At 45.3% G+C, this 23,848-nt stretch overlaps 1 long non-coding RNA gene across 1 annotated transcript; it reads left to right on the top strand.

Annotated features, from left to right (window-relative positions):
• Positions 1-840: 840 nt before the first annotated feature.
• LOC125522098 (uncharacterized) lies at positions 841-3,725 on the top strand. The gene is made up of 4 exons (XR_007289629.2): positions 841-1,476; positions 1,604-1,677; positions 2,750-2,993; positions 3,485-3,725. It is a non-coding gene; the product is annotated as an uncharacterized LOC125522098 (long non-coding RNA).
• The last annotated feature ends 20,123 nt before the right edge of the window (positions 3,726-23,848 follow it).

Raw genomic sequence — 23,848 nt, 5'->3', positions numbered from 1 at the left:
TGACACCCATCAATTTGGTCAATTGTGCATTAAATATGGCCTAGTATTTTAGAAATTTGATTTGGTCCAATTTTACAACAAATATATGGCAGGCCCTTAACAAAAAAACTCGTTTTGGGCACTCGAAAAAGGAAAAATGATTTTTTGTCCAAAGAAAATAAAAACTTCCTTAGGCAACATTGTTTGTCATTCCCATATGCACCCTTGTGCACAATATGAGATCATTTTAATAAACTATGCTTGAATGCTACCATGACATTGACCATTTGGCTTGAAAGCCATTGGTCTTCACACATGATAGCTCGTTTCTGAGAATGCCTTTTTAAAATAATTACCGTATCACAAATTTATTATTTTCCTCGTACCTTGGCCACCACCACCCCCGAAGTCAAGACACCAAGGTCCTTGCTACCGGCCTCACCGGATAAAAATCCAAAACTTCTTTATTCAGTATCGCCGCCACCGGCCCCGAAGTCAAGACATCGAATTATCCAAAAACCTAAGCTACTAGGACCTAAAGCTAAAATGATCCACACACCTGGGATCTGATGACCCTCCTCACCACCGAAGACCAAGAAGTCACCGGTGAAGGGGATCTAGCGGAGGGGAACCGTCGAAATACGACGTCAAAAGAGTTGGTTCTCTTAGCCAAATAAATCTGCTCTTTATTTTTGGCCGATTATGATCTACTTAGATGGTCATGGACGTCGCACACACGTACTCTGTTTGATTGGTTCACAAGCATGTCACGCGGATCATGGATCGATCACCGTCCGATGGCCCCGGATCCAACGGCAGCGCTCCCCCCTCACCCTCTCACCCCACCAACAACCCACACGTCAGTTCCAAAAAAAACCGGCAGGCCACATCCCCGCACTCCTCCCTTGTCCCCATCTCTCTCCCGCATGGCTCTCCTCGCCGCCGCCACAGCCCCGCACTCCGACCTCGGCGACCTTCGGCGGGAATCGACAGTGCCAAGCATACAACAAGGATCCCCTCCCTCCGCTCCTCCCTCCTGTCCGGCGAGATCCGGCGCGCGCGTCCTCCAGCGCCACCCGCGCTCGTCTCCCGTCGCTAGGGTTTCGGCCGGCGTGGTCCGGCGACTCAGGTGCGTCCCTCCACTCCATCTCCTCCTCCTCACATCCCTCCCTCACTTCCTCGCCTCGTGTTCTCTCCCTCCCAGATCCAGGATGCCATGGGCAGGATGGCCTCTTCCTCCCCTGCCCCGACATCATGGAGTTGCGGTTGGCCGTGAGCCCAGCCACCTCCTTGCGGCCACATCATCTGGATCTGGCCAGCGGCAGAGGAGGAGTTGGCGGTTGAAGAGGTCCCGGCGAGATCGGACCCGCCCAAGGGCACGTGGACGAACGCGGACGGCTGACGCGTCCATCCAGGCGACGTCGACCCCATCGTACCCCAGCGCGGCCCGGATCACCGACTCCTCCTGCTTCCCCCAGTACACCGCCTCCCTCAAGTGTACGCATCCTCCGCCCCTAATAATCCTAAATTCCTAATCCAGTCACCCCAATTCAGTTTGTGGTCATGATTTCTCAAAAATTTCATGTGTCTGTGGTGGATCAATGATGATGTGTTGTGTCCCTAGGCCTGGAGACCAACCAGGACAAGAGCAAGTGACAGCAGCAGTTCGACGACTACAAGGAGTGCAAGAAGAGAGAGGTTCGCTTTTGTTTCCCCAACTCCTCTCTGGCCTTTTCTGATGGTGATGGATGGCTTCGAATTGATGCACACATCAGTTTTTTTAGCTTGTAACTTGTGTTTGATTCGTGCACTTCCTGAATATTCAAGGGACCTGTGGCTTGTGCCGGACAGCAAGTGCCAAACTTGAAATAGAAACTTGTAGTAGTGGGCCTGGAGCTTAGTTCTTCAAGCATAACCTTTTAAAGCAAAAAACTATGCACCTAATTGTTAATTTTTTTTCTTTGCCCAACTGCTTTAAGCGTTGTTGGTACAACATGAACTGGCCTTCTTGCGACGAAATTAGTGACTGTGCAATGCGTTGTTAATACTCAATGATATCTAGGAAATAATTTTCTTGCAAAATTCTTTGCTCTAACATGATCGAGCCCGCATACAAGTCATGTTTATTGTCGAGTAAGTAACAAGTGCATAAGCAGTAATGTTAACATCCACATACAGAAAGGTCATTGTGACATGGAATGCCAAATTGCCAATGAAAAGCAAACTGCAATCTACTAACTGACTGAGTTCATAACTATTGATACTTCCTTTGTAGTGAGCTGGTGTGCAGCATCCACTATCCTGTAGAAGTCTACCCTTGGGAATGTGCTTACATTCTGTTCTCAGATGCCAACTTTTCTCCCATCATTTTGCACGATGGGTTACATTCTATGCAGCATCCAGTATCCTGTAGAATCTTTGGTTGTTTCATGATGCTAGTCCGCACTTACAGTATGGGGATGGTATCTGGATTTGTCAGATTTGAGCCATTTATCTGGTTATTGTTAAGACAGTGTATCTAAGTGGCATTTTCTTACTGCTGTTCTCAAGCAGCATTATTCAAGTTTCACTACTTGAACTTCTTGTATACCGCTGTTTTACCTAACTACCTTGTGGCTAGTAGTATCATGTATAGCTGTACTGTAGTAGTGAACATTGCATAATTTTGTATAATTTGCATCATCTACGAGAAGTTTGATGATTCTGCTAATATACGAGCTTGAAGGAAGGTAACAATGGCTTAATTTATACTCTGCGTTGTAATTTGCAGGCGCCACAACACGGGAATCCTCCGGCTCCTAGTCCCATCAAGCACCACCAGCGACGCTGGCGCGACGCCGGTGGCGAGTGCGCTGCAGCGAGCTAGGAGGGCGTCATGCAGTCCAGCACTTCGATCTGGACATCAGGGAAGCGCTCGTGAGGCTTCCCAGGGGGCGGTCGACGCCCACATCCAGTGCCTCAAGCGTGCCATGGACCTCTCCATGAAGCACCAGTACGTCCCTGACGACCTCCAGGTATGTCCCTTCTTGCCCCGATCTGGACGGATCTCACTCAATTTGCATGCGAGCGTGTTGTCTGTGCAGTGTGGATGCTTGGTCCTTGTGCAGTGTGTATGCTTGATGCGTGTATCTCTGTCTCTTTACTGTCTTGCTAGAACCATAAATATGCATGATGATCATGGTCTGGTTTGTTAGATCTGTTCTGCTGGTGCTTAAAATTTGACATGCCTGAATTCTGAATGAACTCGTTCTTACAGTTCTTTTCATTTCTATGATCAATTTAGAGAGTTGCACATGTCAGTATACTATATACCAGAAAAATCCTAGGTAGTGAGAACATTTTAGTCACTCCATGAACACATACTGGTTGGTGTTAGTCGTACTATTTATGTACATGGCATTTGTTGTCAATTCTTGCTTATAAGTTATTGGATTCCTCATTGGCTACTGTTTGATGTTTTCTACACATTCTTACTCTTATATGTTCATTCATGTTTCTTGCACAGGTGAAGTATGAATCCAAGTCTGAAGCTGCGAAGCATATCAGCAAAGAGTAGCATATTATGTGTTGTAATTTTAGGCGGTAGTAGGCATATCTGGGTTGTATACTGTAACGATTGTAATAGACTAATGTAGTGTTGTTTTGGATGAATTTCATCTGCTCTTTGGTCTGTTTGAAATAATGATTGTGTATGTGATTTGAATACCTGTGAAATTTCAAATCTGATAAGGGGGTCCAAGTTAGAATGATTCTTTGACAAATTTCAAATTTTTTGATGTGTGGGACCAATTTTGAGGTAAGCATGACAAGTGGGACCAATCTGACTAGTGGGACCCGATGCAAAATAAAATGACTGAAAATAGAAAATCAGTATAGACTATAAAAGGCTGCATTCTAGAATATAAAAGGCCAAATTGTTGGGCCAGGCTCATGTAGCTAGTGAAAATTAATAGAAAAAATATATATTAAAAAGGCTGAATTAATGGGCTCGGCCCATATAGACATCTAATTGGACCGGGCTGAATCTTATCCACGTTAGTTTGCCACACTGGATCCTACGTGGCTTGGGGAGGCTGCTAGTGACCAAAATTTTGGTCGAAGAACCAACAACCTTTTACATATCACAGAGAAGGTCATTAATTTCAGTTTAGGACCGCCAGCTTTCGACCTTCTGTTTTTTGGTCAAAACAAGGCCGCAAATGAAAAACAATGACCTTTCAGTGACCAATAGTGGTGGTCGCAAGTTGACATATTTCTTGCAGTGTCTTGATGTCCACTGCAAGTCCCCTGGATCACGTTTGTTCAAAAATAACTCTCCCGAAGGTTTCATTCCGTTTGGATTCCTTTTGATATTCCTTTTCAAAAACAACAATTGGCACTGGGCCTTGGTTTAATAGGTTAGTCCCAAAAATAATATAAAAGTGTAAAATAAAGCCCATTAACATCCAAAACAGAATATATAATAGCATGGGACAATCAAAAATTATAGATACGTTGGAGACCTATCACCTAACAATCTTTCTGAGTGTCTTGACTTGACTGATATTCATGGACATCTCATTTCCCCATATGCAAAATGGGTCGAACAGTGGGTCTAAGCCTCTGACAGCAGGACCTACATGTGCAAAACCAAATTGTAAGAAACCTAAATATTAGAATGATTCCTGCAACTGCACAATAATGTGCTATTAGCCAAAGGACCCTGCTTGAACAAACCTTCTGCAACAGACATAAGGAAGATCTTGATCAGGTTAACTGAGAGTTGCCATACTATCAGTAGAATATGTATCGAGTAGAGCCAAATTCGATTGGTGTCACATGCATAACAATACAAAATTGTACCCACAACAAATGAAAATCAAATTGCAGAACTGAACCAAATAGCTAAATGGACAGCAGACCAAATGAACCAAAATAGTTAATTGAGCACGACATTGCAGAAAGAAACATGTACTAGAAGATAAGACAGTTAATAAAAGAAAGAATGCTTCAGAACAGTACTACGAAATGTAGCAATTGTTGGACCAAAGTGTTAACAGAACATTACATTTTAGAGGACCAAACTATTAACTGAACATCAGATTCCATATTAACATTATAGAGGACAAATCACTAGAAGGCACTAGCGGTGGCCTCGAGAAAACAACACGAACTGTATTTTAAAGTAGACAACCACGTGGCGGTGTTGACGGTGGCCTCGAAGACGAGGTGCTCCTCCAAGATTTGGCGGTCGACACGCATGGCAGCCATAGAGACCTCATGTGCGCATGCAGCCGCATGCTATTAAGCTCTATGTTATACTGCGTGCAAAATGGCTGTGGGCGGCGCTTAATTGGAAGAGGGGGGCAGTGATTTCGGTGGAAGGTGTCGCTCCATCGGTCGGGGCATGTGGGACGGGAAAGGAGGAGGATGGTGTGGGTGGGGTGTGGATTACCTGAACATATCGACGAGGCCACGCAGTTAGAAGAAGGGTCGCCGGCGAGGAGGCGACGCTGTAATAAGAAGGGTCGCCGGCGAGGAGGCAGTGCTGCAAGAAGAAGGGTAGCCAACGAGGAGGCGGCGCTGCAAGAAGAAGGGTCGCCGGCTAGAAGGCTAAGTTGCCAGTAAAGCAGAAGTGAAGGTTTGAACTTGGAAAGCAAAGAGGAACAGTGGAAATGTGGCTTTTGGTGGGAGGGAGGGGGCGGGGAGATAGATATTTCCGCGGTGGCAAAAAAATTTCGCTCGGTGCTGCAAGAAACTGGTGCGCAATTGTGGTTCAAGCGGGGGTGGTGGACTGTAGATGACGAAGCTTCCTGCGTAAGCCAGACAAGACGGTGCGCCAAGATATTTTATATTGCATCCCACACGATTCTTTCTAGTAAACTATTTGTGGTATACCTAATTTTTTCATTATGCTTTGAAAGAAAAAATGGTGTTACAGAGAGAATGGATGGTGTTTGAATTGGTAGAACATTTACGTACAGTGAACATGCAACTAGTACATGAGTGTCGTGTTTAAATTTTGAATTTCTCCGGGTTCGTTTGGCATTTTTATGCATTAATTGAGTTTCTGGGCATTTAATGTGCATAATTCAAATTTGAACTACAAGCACATGCTCCAATGCACCAAAGTTTGTTGAAAAATCACATGTGTGTCTTTGGGTGAATTTATAGGTCCCATGCATGATATGGGAATGAAATTCAAACATGTGGGTGTCGTGGCTCGGACGAAAAGATTGAGAAATTTGGTTTTTTAATTCCTGTAAATACAAAACACGCCTGAATATCATGAAACTTGGCATGGTGTCATGACATGGCACCAACATGCTACGGTAATTTTTTTGGCCGAATTGGGACAAGCTTTGGTGTAAGTTTCTTGCAAACCGGAACTTCCCTCAAGAAGGCTCACGGTTCCGAGAGGGAACATGTCACCTCGGTGTGCGAAACGACATACGTACACTGCCTTCTCCCACCTTAATTTTTTTACACAGGAAGATTAGACCAAATAGAAGTATCATGCTAAATTTTGGAATTATTCCAGGTTCGTTTGGCCTTTTTATACATTAATTGAGTTTCTAGGCACTTAATGTGCATAATTCAAATTTGAACTACAAGCACACGCTCCAGTGCACCAAAGTTGGTTGAAAAATCACATGTGTGTCCTTGGGTGAATTTCTAGGTCCCATGCCAGAAATGGGAATGAAATTCAAACATCTCGGCGTTGTGGCTTGGCCGAAAAGATTGAGAAACTTGGTTTTTTTAATTCCTGTAAATCTAAAATACGCCTGAAAATCATGAAACTTGGCATGGTGTCATGACATGGCACCAACATGTTGCGGTAATTTTTTCGGCCGAATTGGGACAAGCTTTGGTGTAAGCTTCTTGCAAACCAGAGCTTCCCTCAAGAAGGCTCATGGTTCCGAGAGGGAACGTGTCACCTCCGTGTGCGAAACGAGATATGTATACTGCCTTCTCCCGCCTTAATTTTTTTACACAAGCAGATTAGACCAAATAGAAGTATCGTGCTAAATTTTGGAATTATTTCGGGTTCGTTTGGCCTTTTTTATATATTAGTTGAGTTTCTGCGCATTTAATGTGCACAATTCAAATTTGAACTACAAGCACAGGCTCAAGTGCACCAAAGTTGTTTGAAAAATCACATGTGTGTCCTTGGGTGGATTTCTAGGTCCCATGCAAGAGATGGGAGTGAAATTCAAACATCTGGGCGGCTCGAAGGTTGAGAAACTTTGTTTTTAAATTCCTGTAATCCAAAACATGCCTGAAAATCATGAAACTTGGCATGGTGTCATGACATGGCACCAACATGCCGCGGTAAATTTTTTGGCCGAATTCTGACAAGCTTTGGTGTAAGCTTCTTGCAAACCGGAGCTTCCATCAAGAAGGCTCATGGTTTCGAGAGGGAACATGCCACCTCCGTGTGCGAAACGACATACGTACACTGCCTTCTCCTGCCTTAATTTTTTTACACAGGCAGATTAGACCAAATAGAAGTATCGTGCTAAATTTTGGAATTATTTTGGGTTCGTTTGGCCTTTTTTATACATTAATTGAGTTTCTGCACATTTAATGTGCATAATTCAAATTTGAACTACAAGCACAGGCTCCAGTGCAGCAAAGTTCTTTGAAAAAACACATGTGTGTCCTTGGGTGAATTTCTATCCTATGCAAGAGATGGGAATGAAATTTAAACATATGGGCGTCGTGGCTTGGCCGGAAAGATTGAGAAACTTGGTTTTTAAATTCCTATAAATCCAAAACACGCCTAAAAATCATGAAACTTGGCATGGTGTCATGACATGGCACCAACATGCTGAAGTAATTTTTTTGGCCGAATTGGGACAAGCTTTGGTGTAAGCTTCTTGCAAACCGGAACTTCTGTCAAGAAGGCTCGTGGTTCTGAGAGGGAACGTGCCACCTCCGTGTGCGAAACGCCATACGTACACTGCCTTCTCCCGCCTTAATTTTTTTAGACAGGCAGACTAGACCAAATAGAAGTATATCGTGCTGAATTTTGGAATTATTCCGGGTTTGTTTGGCATTTTTTATACATTAATTGAATTTCTGTGCATTTAATATGCATAATTCGAATTTGAACTACAAGCACAGGCTCTAGTGCACCAAAGTTGTTTGAAAAACCACATGTGTGTCCTTGGGTGAATTTCTAGGTCCTATGCAAGAGATGGGAATGAAATTCAAACATCTGGGCGTCGTGGCTCGCCAGGAAAGATTGAGAAACTTGGTTTTTTTTAATTCCTGTAAATCCAAAACATGCCTGAAAATCATGAAACTTGGCATGGTGTCATGACATGGCACCAACATGCTGTGGTAATCTTTCTGTCCGATTTGCCAAGGAGCACACATTAACAATCAACAAAGTCATTTTGGAACAAGCGCTGCCACGTTACAAATCAGAAACACAAGTATTATTGAAACCATGGGCATTCTACTTACCAATTACGTGCCGCCACGCGTACCCTTTTTTATTGGCTAGGAGGTGTCATGCGGGATATCTATTTGAGTACGGGAGGCGTGCGATTACACCCCTGCGCGTGCTCATCGGGAGGAGAGCCATTTGACCGCTACCCGCCGCGCACCTCCCTCCCAACATCCCCATTAATGGCGCCCGAGCACCTGTTCTACGTCGCAGCTATATGTCTCACTGGACTGACATTTAAGAGAGAAAAATAAAAATCTGAAAAGAAAGTTTTGCACGGATCTTGATATAAGATCCGACGGACCTATATAGCATCGACTGCGACTTATAGCAAGCATGATGAATATAAGGACAATGACAGTGGATAATAATTGTCTTACATATTTAGGAACATAATTTTAAAAAGCCACATGCAGCAATGAAAGTGCGTTATATCGACTAGAGGGGGGGTGAATAGGCGATTTTTATGGAAGTCTTCAAAACGCGTAAGTTATGAAGACAAACGATAGAAATAAACCTATTACCCTGCAGCGGAAGGTAGACTACACTAGGCAAGCCATAGTCAAGTATTCAATAGAGTGAAGGCACAATGACTAATAGCAGCAATGTAGTAAGGATCAGGTAGGAAGATATTGTGAAGCCACACAGAACACGCAGTCACTCAGTGAAGACAAAAGATAGTACGAACATACAATGACTTCACAAGGAGTAACAGTGAGTAAAGGGAAGGGGAGATGAAACCAGTGACTCGCTGAAGACAATGATTTGTTGGACCAGTTCCAGTTGCTGTGACAAATGTACGTCTGGTTAGGGCGGCTAGGTATTTAAACTTTAGGACACACAGTCCCAGACACCCAGTCCTGAACACGCAGCTCAGGACACCCAGTCCTCACCGTATTCCCCTTGAGCTAAGGTCACACAGACCTCGCCCAATCACTCTGGTAAGTCTTCAAGGTAGACTCCCAAACCTTCACAGACTTCGTTCACCGGCAATCCACAATGTCTCTTGGATGCTCAGAACGCGACGCCTAACCGGCTGGAGGATGCACAGTCCTCAAGTGTAATAAGTCTTCAGATCACACAGACAAGAAGACTTAAGTGATGCCTAATTCTCTTTGGCTCTGGGTGGTTAGGGCTTTATCCTCGCAAGGAATTCTCTCTCAAAGGCTTCGAGGTGGGTTACTCTCAAACGACAAAAGCCGTAGTCTAAATCTGAGTAGCCAACCGTTTATGGTTGTAGGGGGTGGGCTATTTATAGCCACTTGGCAACCCGACCTGATTTGTCCGAAATGACCCTGGGTCACTAAGGAACTGACACGTGTTCGAACAGTCAGATTTCAAACTCACATGGCAACTTTACTTGGGCTTCAAGCAAAGCTGACTTGCCCGACTCTGGACAAGATTCGCTCTCAAAGTCTTCACTCGAAGACATAGGTTTTGTTTAAGCATCACTTCAGTCATTCTGACTGGTTTTTTTGGACCCCACTTAACAGTACGGTGGTTCCTATGACTCAACACAGAAGAAAGAGAACTACGAAAGATCTAAGTCTTCGAGATCCATAAGCTTCATGCGGTGTCTTCTTTTATCATAGTATTCAATGTGAATATCTTCATATACCACCTTTGACTTCAATGTCTTCATACATTTTTAGGGGTCATCTCTGGTAGGAAAACCGAATCAATGAGGGACTTCTACCTGTGTTATCCTACAATTCTCACAAACACATTAGTCCGTCAACTAGGTTTGTCGTCAATACTCCAAAACCAACTAGGGGTGGCACTAGATGCACTTACAATCTCCCCCTTTTTGGTGATTGATGACAAACTAGTTGAAGTTTTCAACGGGGAATATAATCTGTGAAATTGTAAAGGATAAGGAATTGTCTTCATAAGTTGCAAGGGCTCCCCCTGAAGATGTGCATATAAGTAATTTGCTTTTGGAATGCAAATGCACATGGCATGTTGTACTTGTGGAGATCCACTTCAACTTATGATGACAATCCACTATGCATGTGAAAGTATATGAAGATAATGACATGCATAATGGAAAATGGACGTCTGCAGAATGATCTAAGTGCGGAATTTATCGTCGCACATGCGGAATTTATCATCGCAACACAAGGTGGCAAATAAGTAGCAGACGACCTTAAGTGTTACAACTCAAAGAACCAAATGTAGCAAAATGAGAGTTGTAAGCACGAAGCAAAATATAAAGCACCCGCCCATATGGACCCGCTTGAAGACTATCAACCTCATATGCTTCTCCCCCTTTTGTCAGTAAGGACCAAAAAGATTTGAAGACATAGAGCATCTACTCGTTCCCATGAGGAGTAGGTGAAGCAGCAGGGTCATTGGTTGTGTTTGGCGGTGCTGAAGAGCTTGGAGCAGAGTCGAAGCGTGCTGAAGGAGGTGGCGGTGAAGTAGCATCGTATTCATCCTCGATTACTCTGGCATTCACAGTTGCAGCAGAGGAAGAGAACTCAGAGTCTTCAAGGGATGGAGTTCGTCGCAGCACTGCCCTTCGAGGAGGTGTGAGTCAAACTTGAAAATCGCTCAGTGAAGCCATCCTCTTGAAGACCATCTTCAGAACACATCAGTGTTAGCCCTTTCCATGTGCGGCGAGAGGTTTCATGGGCAACAAAAGCATTCTTGGTGGCAAGATTGCGAATGCGATTAACATCCACCAAGAGGCTTTGCATCTGACGCTTCAGCCAGTCATGATGCCTATCCTGTTTCTGATGAAGAGCCACAAGTAGCTCTCGGTCGTTGAGAACACGAGTGCGCTTCTTGGGTCATGGAGCAGTTGTACTGTCAGTGGCTTCAGTGAGAGCAGGATGCGGTGCACGTGTAGTGCCAGCCAAAGGACACACACGAGTTACAGCTTCAACGCCTTCAATGTTCTGAGTGAAACTTTGATGCTCTGCATTCTGAAGACTGAGAGGTTCCTTGGCAGGCTCAGGATAGGTGGCTTCAATAGACATATCCACATCAGGCAAAAAGATCCGATGGTTGCGGGCCGAGGGCTGATATGAGATAGCGGAGTGAAGTTTGATCAGCCGCATCACCCAAGGGGCGTAGAACTTCAAACCAAACAGATCAGAGCCAGATGCAGCAAGTCGGCGAATGAAGAAATCCTGTGTATTGAAGCATTTTCCATGAAGAATGTAGAAGACCAAAGTCTTCATTGCACCTTCCAGCTTGGCATGGGGAGAATGTCCTTTGATTGGCCAAAGAGTTCGCCTTATGATGTGATAAATGGTTCTTGGCAGATACTCAAGGTCTTCAACGAAGAACTCCGTGGGATAAGCAGCATCTTGGGGCAATGGCTTCATCATACTAAGCATCTGACTCATATTAGGTTCAGTCTTCTGAAAGATGCTCTCAATAGCTTCACTATGAAGCTGACAGCCATGCTCGTAGAGATCGCCAGGAGTGGGCAAACCAGTGAGCTCAATGATGTCAAAGGCTTTGGCTTCGTGATGAACGTTTCCTGTCATCCACTCCAGAACCCAAGTCTTCGGATCTCTGCTATACCCGCGGATGTGAAGTGTGGCATAGAATTGGAGCAGCAACTCTTCATTCCAATGCTCTTGGTCAGTGACGAACGGCAGCAGTCCAACCTCTTCGAAGCAATCCAGAGCTTCTTCCAGACAGGGCAGACCAGCTATTGCTTCAATGTCAAGGCGCTTGTGTGGGAAGATGCGACCTTGGTTGTAAAGAATGCATGAGTAATAGCTTCGCTGCGGATAACTCCAGAACCGATCAGATGATATTCTTTCCCTGGAGTAGGGGTTCCTGGAGCTGTTGAAGAATGTGTTGTCTGCTCTGAAGCCATTGATATTGAAGGAACCAGGTGCTGATGCAGGACCTGGGAACCTTGGCAATCTTGGGATTGGCTTCTGTACCTGAGGCCTGTGCTCAACATGATAGTCGAATTGGGGACCGACAGCAGACGCGGGAACAGAAGCAGCGGGATCAGTGGCTTCGCTGACTTCTGGCGCTTTTGTTGGTGAGGGCTCCACATTTGCTTCAGCCATGACAGCGTCAGTGGCTTCAGTGGTGTTGGTGGTGGCAGCCGCAAGATTTTCAACCTCCACTTGACGAGCTGGAGGGTCGCTTACGATCACGTTCTCCTCGAGAACCGCTTCTTGGTGGGACAGGGGAGTAGCAGCTTGTGGTACTTATTCTTCATCGGCTGATGCAGCCAGAATGTCTTCAGCAGTTTTAGCTTCAGACGCAGAGACTTGAGGCCTTGGACCTTTGCGAAGCTTGCGCAACGCGGGCGACGCCTGTGGAGTTTGTGTTGGCTGGGCCTCAGAGTCTTCTTCCTCTTGTGGGCGATCCGCCCATGAAGCATCCTGTGCTATTGGTGTCGGTGGACGACCAATGCTGATGAGTTCACTGTGCGTGAGCACAGGCGATGATACCTGTTGGTGCTCTAGCTGAGGAAGGGCTGCATCATCTTCAACATGGTCATGGTGACCAATGTCCTCAGCAGCAAGGGGATCAGCTGCTGGAAAGTCTTCATTTTCATGAGCCTCTGTGAAGGCAGGCTCATGGACAGTCAGTTGACGTTCTTGTAGATCGGCGTCGGGGTGAACCATGGAAATGGGTTCAACAATCAAGGGCTCTGTGGGAGCAGCCCGTTCCTTCTTGGTCATTCTTTTCTTCTTGACGGGGGCAGTAGCAGAGGCTTCAGGATGTTTTCTCTTCCTTGCTTCAGCCTCAGCAGTCCTGGTCTTCTTCAGTTCTGAAGCGGTTGACCTAGCCTTTGGCTTCGGGCCAGTCATGCTAGTTGGGAAGACAAGGGGATCTGCCTCCTGCCTTGGTACTTCAGGTTCAGCCATAGCGGGCTTCTTCTGCTTCTTGGTAGCCATCATGGGGTCGATGCCAGGACGCCCAAGGGCCTTGCGCTTCTCAACCTCATTGTAGGCTTGCACACACCTATCAGCCAGGACCTTCATGCGCTCACGAGAACCCTGAGCTTCTGCACGTTTCTTTAGAAAGGCTTCCTTGAGCTCGTGCAGCATAATCTTGAAATTCTTCACGTCTTGCACGCTGAGCTTGGCCATATGCTTCTTGAACTGAGATTTCTCAAAGTCAATCTTCTGCTTCAGTTCAACAATGCGCTGGGCGATAGCTAATTCTGAAGCAATGGCGCCATGGAAGGCGACACTGAGGCCAATGGGTAGTTGGAGATCGTCGAAGCTGATGTTTGGCGTGTCAAACCATTCATCAATGAAGTTGTGAATGACTGTTACATCAAAGAGAGGCAGATCATTAAAGATTTCTGCTTCTTTTTTTCTCTTGATGAGTTGCTCAAGAGCGTCATCTGCAATATCTTCATCACTTGACAGATCAATGGCATCATTGCGCAGAATGGCAGCAACTGTTAGCTCTTGGCCGGTGTGTGGCAGAGGCATCTTGACCTTCTGGGGCTTGGAGATGCGTGATAAATCTTCGGACTGCACACTGTCTTCAGGAGGTGCAGTTGCCAGTGGCTTCGCCCGTGAGATTTTTGGTGAAGGGGCAGGCTTTGAAGCTTTAGGCTTCTTCAACTTCTTTGGCTTCGGCGCTGCAGACGCTTCATCTGATTCAGCGTCAGCTGCAGGCTCATTCACTGCAGTCCCTTGAACCAATATATGGGTGATGAGGCCTTCAAGGTTGTAGAAAGGACCGACGACATTGGGTTCTGCATCTCGTGTGCCATCAGCCCTTGGAGCTGAGGGACCAGGGTTGAAGTCTAGTCCCAATGTCTTCTTGTTTTGCTTCGCTGAGTTCTGGGAAAACTGGAAGTTGCGCTTGAACAGAATGTCGTCACGACACCATAGTAGTGACGATGGGTGTGCATCAGCAGGCTGTGGCCCACGGACCATGCAGGGATAGAAGCCTTGTTCAATGGCTTCATCTCTGGACCTGGGTTGAAGATTCTTGTATAGGATGTCTCCCCATAGTCTCTTGATGGCATTTTTCTCAGCATATTCCTGGGTTACAAATCGGTATTTGAACCATTGTTCTGCCCAATATCTTCGAATCCATTGGATTCGGGTCTTGCGCTGATTGTAATCCTCTTCAGGATCTGTCTTGTACAGTTTTGAGAGGTCATCTGGCAAATCTCTAGATGTTTCTCCACGACGCTTTCTGCCACCCTTCCTTGCTGATTTCTCTGAAGCCATGAACTTTAAACTGAAAGGCTTCAACACGTTCAAAGGCTTCAAAGATTTTCGCTTGCTGGACAAACAGGAACTTGCTTCGGGAGAATTTATATGATGCTGTAAGAATTCTGCAAATGAATGCAGACTATGAGAACCAAGGGATTCTCCCACGGACATGTACCTGTGACAGCATTAAGGTGCGAGGGAAGGGGAAGAGGTCATATGCATTCTCAGAAGATTTTGAATATAAACCAGTTTAGAAGACATTGACCTCATCGTGCGAAGACATTCACTCATAGATAAGGAGTTGGTTCCAGATTTGTACGAATCCAGAGATCAGTACAAGTGAGGAATCTAACTACTTTGTGAAGCATAAGTGAATATACTAGGCATGTTATGAGATGCAGTATGAGAGAGATCCAACTTGTGTGAATAGAAACTGCTTGTGGTAGAAAGTGACAAAGCCATATGATCAACGGTGCCGTAAAAAGGAAGTTTTATTTACCACACTAAGAACTGCTAGACGGAGTGGAAGATGAGGCCGAGCAGTTCGATCTTCCGTGCCCTAACTTGGCGACGGAGGACACCTGCGGCGACGGCGGAGAGGACGATGTCCGCGGTCGGTGTGAAGACGGCGTCGGAGAGGTTGCGGCAGCGAAGCGCTTCGTCGCCGGTGTCGTCGAGGGCTAGCGGTGGCGCTAGGGTTCATGCGAGAGTGGAAGAAGAGATAATGACCGCCATGAAGTGTGTATTTATAGGTACAGGGGCGGCACTGCGTTATTACATAGGTGCCCCTGGCGATTCGCATCTGAGGAACACGTGACCATCATGCAGAATTTTGGGGTTTGTTCCACGTCCCACGCACGCCTGGATTGTCGGGTGGTCGTTCCTACTTCTCCGGGTTTCATGTGGAGGAATGAGCATTGAAAGTGGACTTAAGGTTTGTCTTTGTATCTTCTACTGACAAGGACGCAGAGAAGACATTCAACAGTTTCAATAGAATGCATATGATTTGGAGAGATAGAGTTTGAGATAGATAGCATAGAGAGGTTAGGGTCCGATCACATTCACTTAGTTCAAAAGATTCAACAAGAAGACATAGCTATAAGTGAATGCTGTAGAGGACAGAACACTAGTATATATATAATCAACATAGTGAAGATAATCATGAAGACATGTTGAGATTGAAGCCAAACCAAATGTGAAGACATAGCAAGGTAACGCCATGAGTGAAACACTTCAAAATAGAACATTTGGTGGTGGCGTTACCCACCGTATAGGAAGTATTAGACCCAGACACGGCGCACAATTACCGTGGTGCTCCGAAGTCAAATTCCACATTAATGTATTCACACTTAGAATGTATGTCTTTATTGATTGAAGATATACTTTACTTCGTGTGTTGCACATCTAAGTCATCAATATGCCTAAGGGTTAGGATGTGTGCCTGATCACAGGACATTTGAGGATTCCAGGATATTTAGCTCACACCGTAACTTGCAAAATCTCTTCTCATCCAAGGGCTTGGTGAAGATATCTGCCAATTGCTCTTCAGTGTTGACGTGTATGATATCAATATCTTCCTTCACAACATGATCTCTGAGAAAGTGATGACGAATTTCAATGTGCTTTGTCTTCGAGTGCTGAACTGGGTTGTTGGCAATCTTGATGGCGCTTTCCTTGTCGCAGTAGAGTGGCACTTGCTTCAGATGAATGCCATAGTCCTTGAGCGTTTGCTTCATCCACAGAAGCTGAGCGCAGCAAGATCCAGCAGCAATGTATTCAGATTCAGCAGTGGAGAGAGATACACAGTTCTGCTTCTTTGAAGACCAACATACAAGTGATCGTCCCAGAAAGTGACATGTGCCTGATGTAGACTTGCGATCAACTTTGTCACCAGCATAATTAGCATCCGAGAATCCAACCAGATCAAACTCTGAGCCCTTTGGATACCATAATCCTAGAGTTGGGGTGTGAGCCAAATATCGAAGAATTTGCTTCACAGCTAAGTGATGCGACTCCTTTGGTGCCGCTTGGAATCGAGCACACATGCAAACACTAAGCATAATATCTGGCCTAGATGCACATAGATAAAGTAAAGAATCAATCATGGAGCGGTATACCTTTTGATTGAACTCTTTACCATTATCGTCAGGACCCAGATGATGCTTGGCTGGCATTGGCGTCGTGAAGCCTTTGCAGTCTTGCATACCGAACTTCTTTAGGCAATCTTTGAGATACTTCTCTTGAGATATGAAGATGCCGTTGCGTTGCTGTCGTACTTGAAGACCGAGAAAGAACTTCAGCTCTCCCATCATAGACATTTGATATTGCTCTTGCATCATATATCCAAACTCTTCACAGGCCCGAGGGGCTTGTTTGAGGCCATACAGTGCCTTGTTGAGCTTGTATACCATGTCGGGATGTTTTGGATCTTCAAAGCCAGGAGGTTGTGCAACATACACTTCTTCTTCAATCTTGCCATTGAGGAAGGCGCTCTTCACATCCATTTAATAAAGAAGTATGTTGTGATGATTTGCATAGGCCAGCAGTATGCGTATGGCTTCAAGTCTAGCAACAGGAGCAAATGTTTCATCGAAGTCAATGCCTTCCACTTGAGTATATCCTTGAGCAACGAGATGAGCTTTGTTTCTGACAACTTGACCAGTTCCCATACATTATGTTGTGCTTCCGAGGATCGGGACGCTTGACCAGTTCCCATACATTATTCAGCTCAAACTGTTGAAGCTCGTCTTGCATAGCTTGAATCCATTCAGGTTCCATGAAGGCTTCTTCAACTTTCTTGGGTTCTGTTATTGAGACGAATGCGAAGTGCCCACAGAAATTTGCTAGCTGAGTTGCCCTTGAATGAGTGAGTGGACCGGGTGCATTGATGCTATCAATTATTCTTTCAATCTGCACTTCATTGGCAACGTGAGGATGTACAGGGCGAAGATTTTGCTCTTGCTGATCATTGTCGTTGTTAGAAGGAATGTCTTCAGGCTGAGCATTGTCTTCATGTTGATCAGGTGCTGAGATGATAAGTTCTTCTTCAGGATGAGCTTCAGAAGGTATAATTTCTCCAGTTCCCATTAGCTTGATTGATTCACTGGATGGAACTTCATCTAGCACATTTGGCAGTTGCTCTCTTTGTGAACCGTTGGTCTCATCAAACCGCACATCCACTGTTTCAACCACTTTGTAATGAAAGAGATTGAAGACTCTGTAGGAGTGCGAGTCCTTTCCATATACAAGCATAAAACCCTCATGTGCTTTTGGTGCAAACTTTGAGGTGTGATGTGGGTCCTTGATCCAGCACCTGGCGCCAAATACTCCGAAGTAACTGACATTTGGCTTCTTGCCAGTAAGGAGCTCATAAGATGTCTTGTTCAGAAGCTTGTGAAGATAAACACGATTGATTGTATGGCATGCAGTATCAATGGCTTCAGGCCAGAATTTTCTTGGAGTCTTGTATTCATCTAGCATCGTTCTGGCCATCTCAATGAGTGTTCTGTTCTTGCGTTCGACGACCCCATTCTGCTATGGCGTGTACGGGGCTGAGAATTCATGTGTGATGCCCAAGGTATCAAGATATGTATCAAGGCCAGTGTTCTTGAATTCAGTGCCATTGTCACTTCTGATATGCTTTATCTTGGCGCCATAGTTGTTCATTGCTCGATTGGCGAAGCGTCTGAAGACATCCTGCACTTCAATCTTGTAAAGGATTATGTGCACCCAAGTATATCTAGAATAATCATCAACAATGACAAAGCCATAGAGACAAGCAGTAGTAGTAAGAGTTGAGTAATGAGTGGGACCGAAAAGATCCATGTGAAGCAGTTCGAAGGGTCGAGTAGTGGTCATGATTGTCTTCGAGGGATGTTTGGCCCTCATCATATTTCCTGCCTCACAGGCACCGCATAAGTGATCTTTCTTGAACTTGACGCCCTCGATGCCTATGACATGCTTCTTCTTTGCCAGGGTGTGGAGGTTCCTCATGCCAGCATGCCCAAGCCTCCGATGCCAGAGCCAGCATTCTGAAGCTTTTGCTAGAAGACATACGGCAAGCTGTGGTCCTGCTGAGAAATCTACCACGTACAAATCATCTTTTCTATACCCTTCAAATACTAGAGACTTGTCAGATTCCATTAGAACAAGGCAACGATATTTTCCAAATATTACGATCATGTTTAAATCGCAAAGCATTGAGACAGACATTAAGTTGAAGCCAAGGGATTCAACAAGCATGACTTTATCCATGTGTTGATCCCTTGAGATTGCAACTCTACCTAGACCCAATACCTTACTTTTACCAGTGTCAGCAAATGTGATGTGGCTCTTGTCGGATGGACGTAAGGTTGAGTCCATAAGAAGGCTTCTTTTGCCAGTCATGTGATTTGTACACCCACTATCAATAATCCATTCTGAAGACGCTGGTGTCGTAACCTACAGTGCAGTTAGGGGGATAGGCTTCACGAAGAGCATCGTGAAGCAAAAACATTTGACGAACCAGTGGGTTATGAAAGCTTAGATCCAGATTAGGACTAATAGGGAGAGTAGCAAGCGATTCAGGAACGAAGTACATAGTAAGACCATTCGGGCATTTGATCTTGCGCCCTACAAGATGTTTAAGGTCCCCAGCAATAGCGTCAGACGATTTTGGTTTTCTGCTGGAGACCTTTCCCTGCAAAAGAGAGTTAAGCTTTCTTAGTCACCCACATCTTCAAGGGTGGCTTAGAAGCAATAAGTCTAAGTGTAGCATCTGAGAACTTTGGCTTTGGAGCCCTAGCAAACAGTCTTGCAGGCGGACAATAGTACTCATAAGAATAAGCAGAATAGTTCTTGGTCTTATGAACATGGCGGTTTGATGAACCGCTCTCATATTCATATGCCTGAGTATGGTTTCCCTGCAAAACATTTGCGTTAGTGCGACTCAGGTGAGTCCTCTGTCTGTATGAAGCCTTTGGACCGTATGAAGCCTTTGGTCTGAGGTTTGTCTTCTTCACGTGAGGTGTCATGATGACATTTACAGGAAGATTCTCCAGACACCTTTTCGGAACCCAGATCTTCTTCATAGGCGGTCCATTCCTGCAGTTAGTACCAATGTACCTGGCAAACACTTCATCATTCTGATTCTTAAACAGTTTATAATTTGCATCAAAGGATTCATCAATGACAATGGGGTTAGCACAAGTGAACCCAGATAGAGTGGATGGATCTGCTGAAAATTCCTTTGCAGCAACCCATGTGGTTTTGGGGTACTGCTCAGGTTTCCAATAAGAGCCATCAGCATTCATTTTCCTTACGAACCCAACACCCTCTTTCCTCGGGTTTCGGTTCAAAATCTGCTTTTTGAGGACATCACATAGTGTCTGATGCCCTTTAAGACTTTTGTACATCCCTGTTTCAAGCAATGTCTTCAACCTAGCATTCTCATCAGCAATAGCAGTGGAATCCTCAGCAGAGGGGTTAGTTCCCACATCAACAGTTGAAGATATTGCAACAGTAGCAGCAGTAGAACATTCAGCAACAGTAGTAGCATTATCACGCTCAATCCATTTAAGACATGGTGGTTCAAATCCTTCCTGAGCGGTGCTGATCTGTTCGGCGCGAAGTGACTCGTTTTCCTTTTGAAGATCTTCACGAGCCGCTCTCAATTTCTCAAGATCTTGCTTCCTTTGAAGATAATCATAGGAAAGCTTTTCATGAGTTGTTGAGAGAGTTTCATGACGACTTTCAAGTTCCTCATACTTAACATGAAGATTTTTTATGTCTTCAATTATCATGACGACTTTCAAGTTCCTCATACTTAACATGAAGATTTTTTATGTCTTCAATTAAGGATTCAGATCGAGTTATTTCAGCACCTAACAGATCATCACTTCTGTCTAACAGTTTTTGAATATGTTCCATAGCTTTCTGTTGTTCAGTTGCAATTTTAGCAAGTGTTTTGTAGCTGGGTTTTGAACCACAATCAGAGTCATCGTCACTAGATATTTGATAGTGAGTAGTGCGTGTGTTTACCTTGGCACGCGTGCCATGAAGCAGTAGGTAGAAGTGGAGTAGTCCTTGTCATTTGCATCGGTGTCGGTGATGAAGTCATTGTCTTCAGTGTTGAAGATGGACTTGGCAACGTATGCTGTAGCCAGACTTGCGACGCCTGAATCGGATTCCTCCTCAGACTCCACCTCCGCCTCCTCAGAAGTGGAATCCTCCTCTGAATCCATTTCCTTGCCAACAAACGCACGTGCCTTGCCAGATAAGCTCTTCTTGTGTGATGAAGACTTTGAGGAAGACTTGGAAGAAGACTTTGAGTATTTCTTCTTCTTCTTGTCGTCAGAGTCATATTCCTTGCTCTTCTTCTTCTTTTTGTTCTCATTGTCCCACTGTGGACACTCAGAGATGAAGTGGCCAGGTTTCTTGCACTTGTGACATGTTTTCTTCTTGTAGTCATGAGCAGAAGCTTCATCATTCCTTGAGCTTGATCGAGAAGACTTTATGAAACCTTTCTTCTTGGTGAATTTTTGGAACTTCTTCACAAGCATAGCAAGTTCCCTTCCAATGTCTTTAGGATCATCCGAACTGCTGTCAGATTCTTCTTCAGATGAGGAGACAGCTTTTGCCTTCAAGGCACGAGTTCGCCCATAGTTTGGACCGTAGATATCTCTTTTCTCAGAAAGCTAAAACTCATGTGTGTTGAGCCTCTCAAGTATGTCAGACGGATCGAGTGTCTTGAAATCAGGACGTTCTTGAATCATCAGGGCTAGGGTGCCAAACGAACTATCAAGTGATCTCAGTAGTTTCTTGACGACTTCATGTTTGGTGATCTCAGTAGCGCCGAGGGCTTGAAGCTCAATTGTGATGTCAGTGAGTCGGTCAAATATGAGCTGGACATTCTCATTGTCATTTCGCTTGAAGCGGTTGAAGAGGTTGCGAAGGACACTAATTCTCTGATCTCTCTGGGTTGAGACGCCTTCATTGACCTTGGAGAGCCAGTCCCAGACCAGCTTAGATGTTTCCAAAGCACTCACACGGCCATACTGTCCTTTGGTCAGATGACCACAAATGATATTCTTGGCAGTAGAGTCCAGTTGAACGAACTTCTTGACATCAGCAGCAGTGACACCTTCTCCAGCCTTGGGAACGCCGTTCTTGACGACAGCCTTAGGTCGACGTCAATGGCTTCAAGATGCATGCGCATCTTATTCTTCCAGTAGGGATATTCAGTTCCATCGAAGACGGGGCACGCAGCAGAGACTTTAATTATCCCTGCAGTTGACATAGCTAAAACTCCAAGTGGTTAAACCGAATCACACAGAACAAGGGAGCACCTTGCTCTGATACCAATTGAAAGTGCGTTATATCGACTAGAGGGGGGGGTGAATAGGCGATTTTTATGAAAGTCTTCAAAACGTGGAAGTTATGAAGACAAACGATAGAAATAAACCTATTACCCTGCAGCGGAAGGTAGACTACACTAGGCAAGCCATAGTCAAGTATTCAATAGAGTGAAGGCACAATGACTAATAGCAGCAATGTAGTAAGGATCAGGTAGGAAGATATTGTGAAGCCACACAGAACACGCAGTCACTCAGTGAAGACAAAAGATAGTACGAATATACAATGACTTCACAAGGAGTAACAGTGAGTAAAGGGAAGGGGAGATGAAACAAGTGACTTGCTGAAGACAATGATTTGTTGGACCAGTTCCAGTTGCTGTGACAACTGTACGTCTGGTTAGGGCGGCTAGGTATTTAAACCTTAGGACACACAGTGCCGGACACCCAGTCCTGAACACGCAGCTCAGGACACCCAGTCCTCACCGTATTCCCCTTGAGCTAAGGTCACGCAGACCTCGCGCAATCACTCTGGTAAGTCTTCAAGGTAGACTCCCAAACCTTCACAGACTTCGTTCACCGGCAATCCACAATGTCTCTTGGATGCTCAGAACGCGACGCCTAACCGGCTGGAGGATGCACACTCCTCAAGTGTAATAAGTCTTCAGATCACACAAACAAGAAGACTTAAGTGATGCCTAATTCTCTTTGGCTCTGGGTGGTTAGGGCTTTATCCTCGCAAGGAGTTCTCTCTCAAAGGCTTCGAGGTGGGTTGCTCTCAAACGACAAAAGCCGTACTCTGAATCTGAGCAGCCAACCGTTTATGGTTGTAGGGGGTGGGCTATTTATAGCCACTTGGCAACCCGACCTGATTTGTCCGAAATGACCCTGGGTCACTAAGGAACTGACACGTGTTCCAACGGTCAGATTTCAAACTCACACGGCAACTTTACTTGGGCTTCAAGCAAAGCTGACTTGCCCGACTCTGGACAAGATTCGCTCTCAAAGTCTTCACTCGAAGACATAGGTTTTGTTTAAGCATCAGTTCAGTCATTCTGACTGGTTCTCTTGGACCCCACTTAACAGTACGGTGGTTCCTATGACTCAACACAGAAGAAAGAGAACTACGAAAGATCTAAGTCTTCGAGCTCCATAGGCTTCATGTGGTGTCTTCTCTTGTCATAGTCTTCAATGTGAATATCTTCATATACCACCTTTGACTTCAATGTCTTCATACATTTTTAGGGGTCATCTCTGGTAGGAAAACCGAATCAATGAGGGACTTCTACCTTTGTTATCCTGCAATTCTCACAAACACATTAGTCCCTCAACTAGGTTTGTCGTCAATACTCCAAAACCAACTAGGGTGGCACTAGATGCACTTACAGGCAATGCCCGAAATACACAAGGGCAAAAGAAGAAGGAAGACAACGATCTGGCTCGCTGATCTCTACTTTGTTGATGCGTTGCTACAGGCCGCAGAACTAGTCTCTACGGTGAGCGGTGATGAGCTCTTTCTTGTCCTCAAGATGTTGCTTGAGAGCATCCATGGATTCCTCTAGCAGCCTTCTGTGCTTGATGCATAGCATGGCATTCTCGTCTATAAGTTTCTCGACGAAGACGTCGATCCTCTTCAACAAGGCAGCGGTCTGCTCATGCCGCTCTGCACTTCCGACGATCTTCGCCCTCAGCAGGTCGCGCTCGGCCCGGAGCTTCGCATTGCTCTCATTTAGTTGCCAGATGACGCCGGCAAAAGAGGATTCCATGACATCCTGCAACCTCGCCCAGCCGGAGATCAGATCCATCTGGCTATGGACAATCGCATGCATGCGCCTGCAAGAGTCCTCGCCTGCCCGCGAGACATTTTCCCAGGCTGTCGCGGCGTGGGAGGACATCTTTGATGCATTCGCGGCGCGACAGGACATCTCTTCTGCTTCCGCGGC

Source organism: Triticum urartu, chromosome 7A, assembly GCF_056163025.1.
Source record: "Triticum urartu cultivar PI428250 chromosome 7A, HENAU_Tu73, whole genome shotgun sequence".
In the NCBI taxonomy this organism is placed as follows: domain Eukaryota; kingdom Viridiplantae; phylum Streptophyta; class Magnoliopsida; order Poales; family Poaceae; genus Triticum; species Triticum urartu.
The sequence above is the reverse complement of the archived record's forward strand: the minus strand, read 5'-3'. Positions and strand labels throughout refer to the sequence as shown.